Raw genomic sequence first — 12933 nt, forward strand, 5'->3', positions numbered from 1 at the left:
ATCCAAAAAGGATTGGGATGGAGATGAATTCCCCTTCGGACAGCTAGTTGGCCAAAAATTCTTAACAAGATCAATAAACTCCTCGTCCTCCAGCCAAACTCTATTGAATTTAAATGGAAGACCCTTCTTGTAACTCCTATTTCCCCATTGTAAAGATATTGGTCTATGGTTAGATATAAAGCAGTTAATAATATTAGATATTGGCCTACCCATATGGACCATCAGATTGTCAGATATCAAAAACCTGTCTAGTCTTTTGGTGAGATAGGAAGCACCAAGTCTTCCATTGTCCCATGTAGGACCCATTAGTTGAGGGGAAATATCAATCATGTTGTGATGGAGGATAGCTCCTTTAATAAAACTAGCTAAAGGGTCCACCTTCCTGCCGCCTCCCCAGACTTCGTCACTGCACAAAGTACAGTTTAAGTCACCCCCTATGAGAAGAGAGTCTAGTTCCAAAAATTCCGAGGACAAAAACCTGTTCCAGAAAGGACGTCGATCCTTATACGGGGCATATATATTTAACACATGAATGGAGCCAGATAGACCCCGAATATTTGCAAGCAAAAGAATACCCGCAAAACATTTATACGCCTTAGCCGATATCCATAAAGGATTCCATAGGATTACTAGTCCCCCCGATAAACCACTTGCATCAGTTGCTACAATATGCCAAAGAGGAAACATACGCCAGAAATATCTGATAGAGACATCAACAACATGCATTGTCTCTTGAATTAGAATTATGTTAGGATGATTAGAAGAGAGAATATCCTTGAGGGCTAAGAATTTCTGGTCCACCCCTAGACCCCTTATGTTCATTGAAATAATGTGAGTCATGTTAGGCAATCACTGGCCTTTCTTGCTCCAAGGGGCCCATTTTCTGAGAGGTCAATTATAGGAATATCTATCAATGTTTGATCCATATTCCAAATAGAGACTTCCGTTCTACCCCGGAAGTGTGTGGAACCTCTACTCTGCTTTCTTCTAACTGTGATATTCCTTGCGGAATTTGGACTGATATGAGGAGAAGAGACGATTCCAGGCTTATGAATAGTAAGAGGACAGAGGTCCAGAGATTTCTTCTTTAGAAGGATGTCCAAATCACTTCCTACAGAATTTGTAGGAGAAGTAACTGGAGAGTTTGGGGGAGTAACATATATGCATGGAAGTTTTCCTTTTGTATTCTGAGGGGTCCCAATAGGGCTAATATCTTTCCCAGATGAGGATGGAGGAGTTCTGTCAGAGCAAAGACCCTTCCCTTTTGAGAGAGAGTTTGATTTTTTAGGGGAGGGAGAGGATGATGGAACATATGTAATATGAGAAGTAGATGGAATATTTGCCAAAGGATGAGGAATTGGAGATGGCAAGGGAACTTCTCTACTCGGATAAGGCTCAGGAGGAAAAGAAAAACTCTGGGGGATTGATTCATTACCATTGGAAGATAACTTTTTAGGAGATAATGAGGCAAAGCGATGACTCTTCCGAGGGAAACCACAAAGCTTCAAAGAAGGAGATAGAAAAGTAGAGAATGATTTAGCCATACCTGATGAAGGAGACCTGCTAATAGATGAAATTCTACCCCCTACCGAGTCCCTCTGCTTGTTATCCAGAAAAATTGATTTGTATTTCCTTTCAAATTTCCTCTCCTCTTGATGAAAAGGACAATTTTCCTTCAGGTGACCTGTTCTATGACATGAAGAGCATCGAAATGGTACCCCCCAAAAGTCCAGTCTCTGACGCAAATTTAAATCCTCCCATAGAAGCTCGATATGATCAGGAAAACCCCCGCGGTATTCTTTTTCTATAAGAATCCAAGCAACTCTTTTATCCTTGGCACCCAAACACTTAGGGTCAACATAAACGAATTTTCCAATTGCATTCCCAATATCAGACAAAGTCTCTCGGGTCCATAGTTTGATAGGAAGCACTGGAAGTTTAACCCAGGTAAGGTTGTTTGAAGGAGTATTTTTTAGCAGGTTATATCCTATATACCATTGATGTAAAGCTAAAAATCTCTTCCCCTGAACCCAAGGGAGAGAAAGAATAGTCTTCAAATCTTTCTCATTTAGAAAATGAAAACTATACCAGTCTTTCATTAATCTTACAATAGTAGGAATATATCCCAACAAGCCATTCCATCGTTTTCCCAACCATAAACGCATCTGGGAATCCTCCATATCCGGAAAGTGCCAACGACCTACCAAAGCTCTATTTTGAAGACTTGTAATTCTATCAACAAGGAAGACACTGTCAAGATTACATGAAGAAGGGGGGGGGAGAGGTTTTCAAGGGATGTTGCTTTTTCCTACGTCACGGGAAATCATCTCCACCACCTTCTATTTCACATGCCGCCAGGGAAGATGGAGGGATAATTGTATTTGCCAACACAAATTGCCATCCCTCCTAGCAAGTGATGCCACCATATGCCTTTTTCGCCTCTATAGTGGCCCGCACTAAAGCTAACGAGGCGGACACATTGGAGAGGATCTCCATGTGTGCCACGAGAAGATCACAATTTACGTTAGCAATACGACTATATGACATAGTACAAAGATGGATAGTCCAAAACGAGATACAGAAAGCAAGGGAGACAGAAGAACGTACGCAAGCCAAATAAGGAAAGTGGTAGAAAGTATGGAAGGGGCTTATTTTATATAGGGGAAATTGACAGGATCTACGCCACATTATGGGAAATCCTTCATAGAAAGAAAAAAGTCTTCCTGTAAGTACAATTCGCTGACGAGAGACCCTGCTAACATTAATTACAAAATATTATCTCGGAAAATGATAGTAGATGAGATAAATCGACGACGGATGAAAATAACTTCGCGTGCCAACCGTTCCATCTGTTGCCTTCCAACACCTTCCTCCCCGCATATCTTCTGACATAAGAACTGGGAAAGGAAAGCGGCACCGGAAAGAGCAGAACTTTCGGCCGACGCCGAGGAGCCGAGACCAGGAAATAGAAACCGAAAACAAAAATTGTAGCCCATTCTGAGACAATTGCTATAGAAAAATATCCAGGATACCTATAGACAGACAAGGGAGAAGGAGACGAAGGTTTCTCATAAAAATGCAAAACAATCGATATTAAGAAAAATCAGGACAACAACAGACACAGCCGAAACACTTGCACCAACAATGACCTATCTTACAATGAAAATCTACACAGGGGCGGGAAATGATACAGAATTTTGTAAAGATCATGCAAGGAAATTTTGTAGAGAAGACCTCCTTTATTAACAATGTAGAACCTTGAAAGAACAAATCTAACCAGACTAAGGTCATGTCTAAATATCCATGGTATACATAACCAGAAAGTAAAAACACGATATTTAGAAAATCACCCTTTATAAAGTTTTATACAGAAAAACTATATGCATTTTAGAGCAAGTTTTTGGTCTACTTACCTCATGCTCCGCGCGTAGCCCTCAGGAGAATGGGAGAAGCCAGAAGCACCGAAGCCACTAGAACTAAGCGCCTTGTCAAAAACTCTTGAAACTGCCAACTATACTGAGGGGATGTAGTGTAAAAAGCCTAACAGAGAAAAACCATTGTTTATGGGGAAACAAAGGTTCCAGGCAAGAAAATAACAGAAGAAAAAACTAGAAGAAAGGTTGTATCAAATGAAGTAATGATGCCTCCTCAGACTTCTGAAAAAACTACCATAAACTCAGAGAATAACCATTGTCTATTGGGAGCTAAGGTTCAGGCCAAAAAAGATAGTGAAAGAAAAACTAGAAGAATGGTTGTGTTAGAGAAAGGAAAGAAGCTATCCTCCAAAGGAGGGAGCCAGAGAAAAAACCTTATGACGCTGGAAAAACCTTGATTTAATCAGATAACAGACGACATTCCTTTCCAAACCCGTGTCCCGAAAGGTCTCGACGTGTGGAGGCAAACAAAACAAGCTAATGGTTCATGAGAAGATGTGGCAGACCTAGATAGAACATTGTAGATCGTATTCTAGTATTGACACGCTACATACTTGAGGTGGGGACCATATACAGTAAATGCGAAGTTGCCAGTTCAATAATGAGAAAAAACAACCAAACCTGTAGATACATGGCTGTTGGCACACACTTTACAATGGTTTATTGGTGGAGGCCACGCACAGAAACAATCATAATAAGATTGATTTCTCAAATTACAATGAAAATGTTTGGCCTATCATTATAATTTTTTAAAAGTTGTAGTGAAATTATGTAAATTTTCCCAATCATAGAGAAAATATTTCTAATGTAAACCTTAACCTACCAAGTCATGGTGAAAATGCTTGGCTTATCATTATAATCTTTTCCAAGTTGTCGCGAAATCATGTAAATTTTCCAAATCTCATGGTGAGAATGTGCCAACATGGATCTCCCAAGTCTCAATGAGACTAAGCCAACATGGAGATGCTTTGTTGTAGCAATAACATCTTCTTGCATGCCTCCCAAGTCAATATGAGAATATATTAATGAAAATAAACTCTAAGTTATGTCAAGTGCTAAGCTTTTTAGATTCAATCCTAAGTTGTTCATATGTATTTTTAAATTGTTGCTACATTAGAAGAAGTCCAATGAATCTCTAACCAGATTAAAATCCAAAATCACATATAGACAACTAAACACGTTGTGAAAGTCTACATGCTTGTATTAAAAATCTAAGGTGAATAATTTTTCTAACACACAGAAGTTGGGAGTTGGATGGATGACTTCTTTTTTCCATTGAACACATTTGGATGATCAACAATGTCTTGTTAGTAATACTCTAAGATTAAAAATCTTACTTCTATGTAATATGATCAAGTACTCACCCAGATGCGGTTGAAATCAATGTGTCATAATGTTTCACAGGACAGATGGAGGCGCTTGGTACTGCCAGATGCAGACCCACGCGATTCTCCAGAAGCTTAATTGGTTGATGAGTGTGACATTCAAGCGGCTCACTCGATTCTTGAGGGATCATTTGCAGAGCAAAAGATTTGGCATGCTCTCTGCATTTACTACTAGTCCCGTCCAAGGTATGGCTTTGGTTATTTTATCCATGGCGTTTAGGGATTTCCTTACCACTGTAAGCGCCCTGCCTTCGTGTCTCTGGTTAAAGCCGGAAGTGGGTTTCTGGGGCTGGCTGTTCTATGCAAACAACGGTGAGTTTTCATTGTGTATTCCGTTTCTTGTCCACCTCTGGCTTGGGAAAGTGTGGTGTTTAGATAGCGGTCTGGTCTCTGGAAACTTTGGTAAGCTTTCAACTTCCCCTGCTACTTTTCCTGCGTCGCTCTCCCTGCATTTACAGTCCTGCTATCCGTGTCTTAAGTTGGTTTCTGTGTTGTGTAACCTCTCTCTGGGTTCTGCTTTCGGTTTCCCGGATTGTTTAATCACCCTCCGGTCTCAGCCTCTGCAGACTCTCCTCATCATGGTGCGCCACAGTATGAGGAGTCGTTCCGGGGGAAGTCGGGGAGGGCGTGGAAAACGGCCGGCTCCCAGCTCTATGGATCATGCTCACAATCCAATTCCGTATCATGGGTTCCAAACAACTCATTTCACTTTTCAGAGCAATTTGAATAGACCTGTAATCACTGCCAATATCACCATTCTGTTCTCTGAAGAAGAAGCTCCGCCTCCAATTCGGGTGCGCCTGATGTCTGAGCCTCCTCAGGAAGCTTTCAAAGAAGCCAGCAGTCAAAGCAACAGACAAGTTACTGCAGGGGAAAGTCTGGAGAAAGATCAGGGGGAGAGACTTGAAAGGAGCAAGGCTCCCAGTGCCTCTCGACCTCCGGAAACCACTGTCTCGAGGATTCGGGAAGAGATGGATAGTGACACGCGTCCCCTGATGAGGCACCCAGGCGATGAAGATGTTGGACATGAGGATGCATGGAAGGATATCGCCTGTCCGGTGGTGGAGGAACCTCAATGTGAGGACGCTGCATTTTGAGGCCATTTGGGCCCTTCCCTTTTTGGTTTTCCGGATGACTAACATGATCAAGCTCAAGTGGTTTTGGACGCAGCTCGGGTCGGAAATCTTCAGACAGGCGGTCTTAATTTTCTCTATGTTGCTTAGTAATGTAAAAATCTTCTGGAATTTTGAGCAATGTAATGGTCTCGTGCTCTGGTCATATGCTCTAGACAGACGGTTTTCACCTCCTCTTCATGTTTCCTTGGTTAATTCCTGGTGGCTATATCTGCTCTCTTGCTTATGTATCTGGTTTTTCCCTCACAAGGGATAGTTTATGATGTTCTGAGTGCTCTCGGAGGATGATTCCCGAGGCCTCGCCCCCTTGTATTTTTACTTTGTTTTACAGTTAATAGAATTAGCATTTGCTGAGGCGAAAAAAAAAATAAAAAAATAAAAAAAATATGATCAAGTACTCTACTATACCTTGTCAATTATACCTTAAGCTTATAAAACTTGCTTCTTGGTTTCTTTAAGAATTACATTACATGTAGGTTCTATTCTCATACTAAGCAATGCATATGAAATGTCATTGTTAAATTACACTTGTGATTAAGTTGTCATTGTTGTTACTCATTATAGCAAAGGAAAATTTTAGGGACTAAATTTTGCAAATGGGCTATTTTTTCATGTTTTTTCCAATTTATTTATTTTTATTTTTTTTTGCTGCTGATTTTCATATTTTTTTTTAGATAATTGGCTCAAATTTTATAGAATGAAATAATTTCACCTGAAGTTATAAATTTATAAAGAATATATAAAATTATTAGAAATTTGAATATTTTCAAACAAAAATGTATCTCCAAATATTTTACAGATTACATATTATGGATTAGTGAAATTTACCAAAATCTTATACTTTGTAATAAAATTTTATTTTTAATCATTTTACATTACAATTAGAAAAATAAAATCTTTCTTAAACATAAAAACCAAAAACCATTTACTGAAGAAATTATATGACCCTCCATACAAATAGACACTCTTTTGATTTAGCTAATTTATCTTAGAAATGTTGAAGTTTATTTGGTTAAGTGCCTTTCCAACAAAAGGAAAACAGAACTAACTTAGAGCTAAAACAGAACTAACTTAGAGCTATAAAATAAAGGACAATTATGAACACAGGCTTTAGTGCAATTGTAAAATATTGTAGCCCCTCATTTCATTAATGTTAATGTACTATGGGAATCTGTGCTTTTAAATAATGAGAATCTTGCCAAATATACTGTTAGGCACAGTTTAAACTTACTTGGAATGCTTTACCATAAGGTTTATAAGGGACTAAACCACTAAAATGCTACCCTCCAAGGGACTAAGCCACTAAAATGCTACCCTCCACCTTCATTGCATGAAAACTAAGTGTGGGTTTTTTTTTCCAATTCATAAAAGATACTCAAGTGGACTTTTAGCCTATTTCGTGGACCAAAAAGTTATGACAGGAAGATTTTCAAAACATAGACCAACTTTTGGAGTAGATTTCGAGGTTTGCCTCAAACGTAGGTCTATTATCTTCATTTCAGGAAGGAAAATGGTTTTTTTACTAACTTATTTATTTTTTCATTATTTTATTTTATTTTTCATTAATTAATAGCATAAACATTGTTGAGTGTGATGGATGATTAGTGTCTAGGTCCCCAAAAAACACCTAATTATAAAATTGGCTTAGCCAGCTAGGTAGCTATGTACTTGCTTGCTTGTGTTTAAAGAGAAAAGATGAAACTTTGTAGGGGTTGGCTAATTTTTTAAGTTAGGTTGTTATCATAATTACTTATTTGTCTTTTTGTTATTTTTTTTTAATGTTAATGAGTTTTTTAGTTTTAGAAAGAGCATAATAATAATGGTGACTCAAACGGTTTTAGTTATAAGTTTAATAAATTTGAATTGTTGTATGGTTTAGTGTTTTAATCAAAGACTTTAGTTCTAACTGAAATCTTTTCTCAATCATTTTCAATAAAACTTAATCATTAATAATAAAAAACTAAAAAAGATTAAATATCACATCTATATTATAAATAACAAGATACAATATATTATAAAGATCATATCAATCATTATCAATTTTCAAAAATTTAATATTGTTTATTAGTAAAATAAAATTACCTTTTATCTATTCAATAACCAATCATCCCAAAACAAATTATCCATAAATTCAAAAAACTTACTTAATTCAATAATTTCATTTCATGTTAATATCCATTATCACAATAATGTTATCTATGAACTTCTCTTTAATATATTATTGTTCAATAATCAATCATCCCAAAACAGATTATCCATAAGTTTAAAAAACTTACATACACATCGAGTGTTGCAAAATTCAATAATTTCATTTCATGTTAATATCCATTATCACAATAATGTTATCTATAAACTTCTCTTTAGTATATTATAAATACAGATTAGAATCTCCTATTAAAAACAACTTTTAAACATAATTTATATATCATAAAATCAATTTCTAAATATAATTTAAATATTATAAAAAAATTAATACTTAATATTAAAAACTTTCTTCAAAATTAAAATTAAAATTTAAAATTTCCCAATTAAAACTCAACAGAAATCAATATTTATATTTCATTCCTTAACATTAAAATTATATATATAACCACCCTTGACAATGCAGGAATACACAACCAAAATGAACTCCTAATTGGGGTGGTAGTGATTATCTCAAGTAAATAACAATTATGTCTTATGGTGCTTATGGAAATGGAGGAACGCCAAGATCTTCCAGGAGTCTAAAGAGCCTCTGATGTCTTCTTTGCAACATATTTTAGCCACTCACGATATGCTGCTTGTCAAGGAACCCAAGAAGGATGTGCAACAAAAAATTGATGAGACAGTCCCTCTCAATACTCTGCCCGCGGCCTTCTTTGATGGGGCCGAATAGTTCAATATATGTGGATGCGGGGTTCATATAATCATGGATGAGAAGTTGCAATATTTTTATCATGGAATAGGGGGGGAGGTACTAACAGCCTGGCTGAGGCAAGGGCTTTAGCTGGATTGCTTGCTTTTTGCGTGTTTATGGAGATTCATAACATTTCTATTTTTGGGGACTCGAAAGTCATGATTGACCATGTCAGGGGTGCCTGCCATATCAATTTCCCACATATTTTTGGATGGATAAATCGGATTATGTATTTCTGGAATAATTTAGTTCAGCCATCTATCAAGCACATTCCCCGCTCCCTTAATGATCAGGCGGACCGTCTGTCTAAGGATGCTCTGTCTCTTGAGCCTGGTGCTTGGTCCTTGATGATATCTGTGGACGACCGTACATGCTACATCCAGGATTTCTTCATCCCGGGAATATGATCTGAACATTTTTGCTTTCTTCCCTATCCAGATATGTTACACAGTTTTCTCTTTTTGGCTTTTAGTATTTTCTACATCTGAATTAGTTCCTCGCAGTTTGTCAGACCATTTGCTATACCCATGTTTTCTGTTCTTCATGATGATGGCCCTATATTTATAAGATTTTGGTTCCATATGATCACAAGGAGTTGTTTAGCTCTTGCTGTATCTCATATGTACTCTTTATATTGTCTCAATATAATACTATACATATTTTTCTCAATTATGATTCAATTTTTTTGAGAGCTTCTTATTATCAACTATGTGTTTGATTCATTGTTATCCAATCGATCAAAATGATGTCATGGAATAGGTTTCACTCACACGAAGGGTGCTTTTTAATATAATATAATATAAAGGAACTATGAAAGGTAAATAGTAATCATTCCGTTTTCCCAAAATTCTCTCTTCTCAACTATGGGTTAGAATTATCATCAAAGCAAATGATGCCATAGAGTATGGTCAGCTCACATCACGGGTGCACTATAAAGGATGGGGATATATACATAATTCATAATGGTTTACTTTTCTAATTTGTTAATGATATTAATTAAAATGTTAATGTAATCAAATCGTATAGGGAAGGGAAGATAAATTCTATTTGAACTATATGATCTCAATGTTCTAATTTTAATGATGAGTATGGGAGAGTGATTTTTTAAAAATATTATTTAAATTAAAATATATTTTGGTTTTAGAGTGAGATTTAAAATTATTTTTGATTGGTTAAAAGTTTATTTTTTTAAATATAAGAAAATAGATTAAGATCTAAATGTATTTTAGTATAATTGGAAGTTTGTTTTTTTACAAATCACTAATATGTTATTTAAAGTGATATGGTTTTCCTCAAATAATACAAATGAGTCAATCAACATTTTATTATAATAACCAATAATATATATTAAGTTTTATGAGGAGAGTTTTCCGCGAAAATTACATCAAAATTCATTTGTCGATGCGTTTTGAACCAGCAAGTGTGGTTCATCGCGAGGACAAGATGAAGAACTAGATCATGGCTATAAGTTAAATAGAGAGAGCAGATCAATCAATAGCTAGATTGATCTGCTCTCTCTATTTAACTTATAGCCATGATCTGGTTCTTCATTTCGAACGAGCAAGTGTGGTCCATCCCGAGGACAAGATGAAGAACCAGATCACGGCTATAAGTTAAATAGAGAGAGCAGATCAATCAACGACTAGATTGATCTGCTCTCTCTATTTAACTTATATCCATGATCTGGTTCTTCATTTTGTCCTGACAATGAACCGCACTTGTTGGTTCGAAACGCATCAACAAATGAATTTTGATGTGATTTTCACCGAAAACTCTGCTCAAAAAACTTGATATGGATCACAAAAGCCTAAATTCAATAAATAATACATATTCTCAATACTAATTGGAAACTTCCACCTTGAAAGAAAAAGTAACTTTAATTTTTAAATTTGTATTTATGTAATCTAAATATACACATCCATACCAAAATAAATATTGCAACTACATCTAAAAATTATAGGAGAAAAATTTGAGGCAGTTATCCACATGGCGCAAAGGCTACCATAAGACCTTTAAATTTATAATCCAATCAAAGGTTTGAAAAATATTTTTTGCAATAATATTGAAAAACAAATATTTGTTTTTCAAAGTTAAACATTATAAGTTGTATTGGTCAATGCTAAACAAATAATGGTCAACATACAAATAGATTGCTAGAATCATGCATTTGCAGGGACTAATAAGTAATATGCAATTAATGTACTTCCACCTTGAGAGACAAAGTAATTTTAAATTTTAAATTTATATTTGTGTAATCTAAATATCCACTTCCATACCAAAATAAATAATGTGTAATTAATGTTTTTTACATATTACTAAGATTTTAATTTTAGTCAAAACCATGAGTTGATAAAAAGTGATGCATATAATATGTTATAGGTTGAGTGAGTTTAATGGTGAAGAATATATACTTTTTCTTTGAAAATCACACATTTAAATAAGATCTAAAAAATAGAATTTGTACATCTTTATAAACTAAATATTCAAAGATATCTTATTTCTCTTTTTATTTTTAAAGTTGCAATATATCAACTAAAAATTTAAAACTAGTTAATAATACTAATTATAATATAATTTTTTAATCAATAAAAAAATTGAATCTCTTTCCTAATATAAATTGTCATAATTATTTTTATATTTTACTCTTTATTTTACTCTTCTAATTATAATAACAAACTTAATTTATTATTTATCTCCATTTCAATCTCTCACCCTACAAAATCAGTCCATAAAATTATATACCGAAAAACCAAGATCACTTATACCGAAAAACCAAGATCACTTATTGAAATTATATACCAAAAGAATAGTATCTCAATTATTGTTGTTTTTTTAATACTTAATTCTATAATACTTAAAAGGTTAAAAAATTTAAACTAATAATAAATTAATTCAAAGTGATTATAAAAAAAAAATATTATCCTTCCATCCATTTTTAAATTTTATATTATAATATAATATATTTATAAATAATCAATACAAATAAAAATATAAAATTTATCCTAAATATTTAGAATATAAATATTATTTTTAATAACAAATAATATCGAAACAATTTAACATACCACAAATATTAAACTATATTTTTTTAACCACCAGACAGTTGCAATACTTTAAAGAATCCTTACTCAAAATATATGGTATAATGAAATTGATGATAACTTTTTCTTTTGTGAAACGAAGGTTTAATCCATTATGGTATTTGCTTGTGTCAATCTATCGTGACTTAACTATATAGGGTCATGAAGTTTTTTTATCTTTCTTATAATTATTAAATTTATGGAAACTCTAAGGTGTTATAATGGGTTTGGGATTTTTTGGAATTTGGAAAAAAAAAGCTTACTGCATTTTATAATTATTAAATTTATGGAAAATCTAAGGTGTTATAATGGGTTTGGGATTTTTTGGAATTTGGAAAAAAAAACTTACTGCATTTTATAAGAGTTTTGCAAGAAAGTGAAGAAGATTATTGATGGCTTTTTTTCCCAGTTTAGACAAGGTGAAAGGGCTTCAAATGCGCTATGTTGTGGCCAATTTATTTATTTTTGGTTGTATAGGAAGTCCTAAATCATAATTTTCTACACATTTATTCCTTTTTATGTGTATGTTTCCATTGAACTTATCCTTTATTCCTTTTATGTGTATGTTTCCATTGAACTTATCCTTTGTTTAATAGACAACAATGTGAATTCACGTGGGAAATTTTATACTAAAAGTTTATCTTATTTATATTCATGGTCCTCTAAGTGTATTTCATATGAAAATATTTGTTTGTTGAATATTGATGTTGTGACATACCCATCATACACTCTTAGCCATACCATGGGTAGCCACATTTAGTTCTTTAAAACTCCAACCCTCGAGACACCATTTCCCCACAAAGAAAGTCTCCACTAGAGCCCCATAATTATTCAAACACATGCATGGTGTTAAATAATAAAATGCAACAAAATATTGAAGTGTTAAATAATATGGAATCATGGCAATAAATGTCCATATTCCTAATTACATCTAGACACATAGCATGCAAAGACATATTTATATAGTTGAAAGTGACATTTAAATGCAAAGATATAAACAAAGAT

The sequence above is a fragment of the Pinus tabuliformis genome, chromosome 6 (genome assembly GCF_031772625.1).
Source record: "Pinus tabuliformis cultivar Carrire ecotype Pingquan chromosome 6, CPIR1, whole genome shotgun sequence".
NCBI lineage: Eukaryota > Viridiplantae > Streptophyta > Pinopsida > Pinales > Pinaceae > Pinus > Pinus tabuliformis.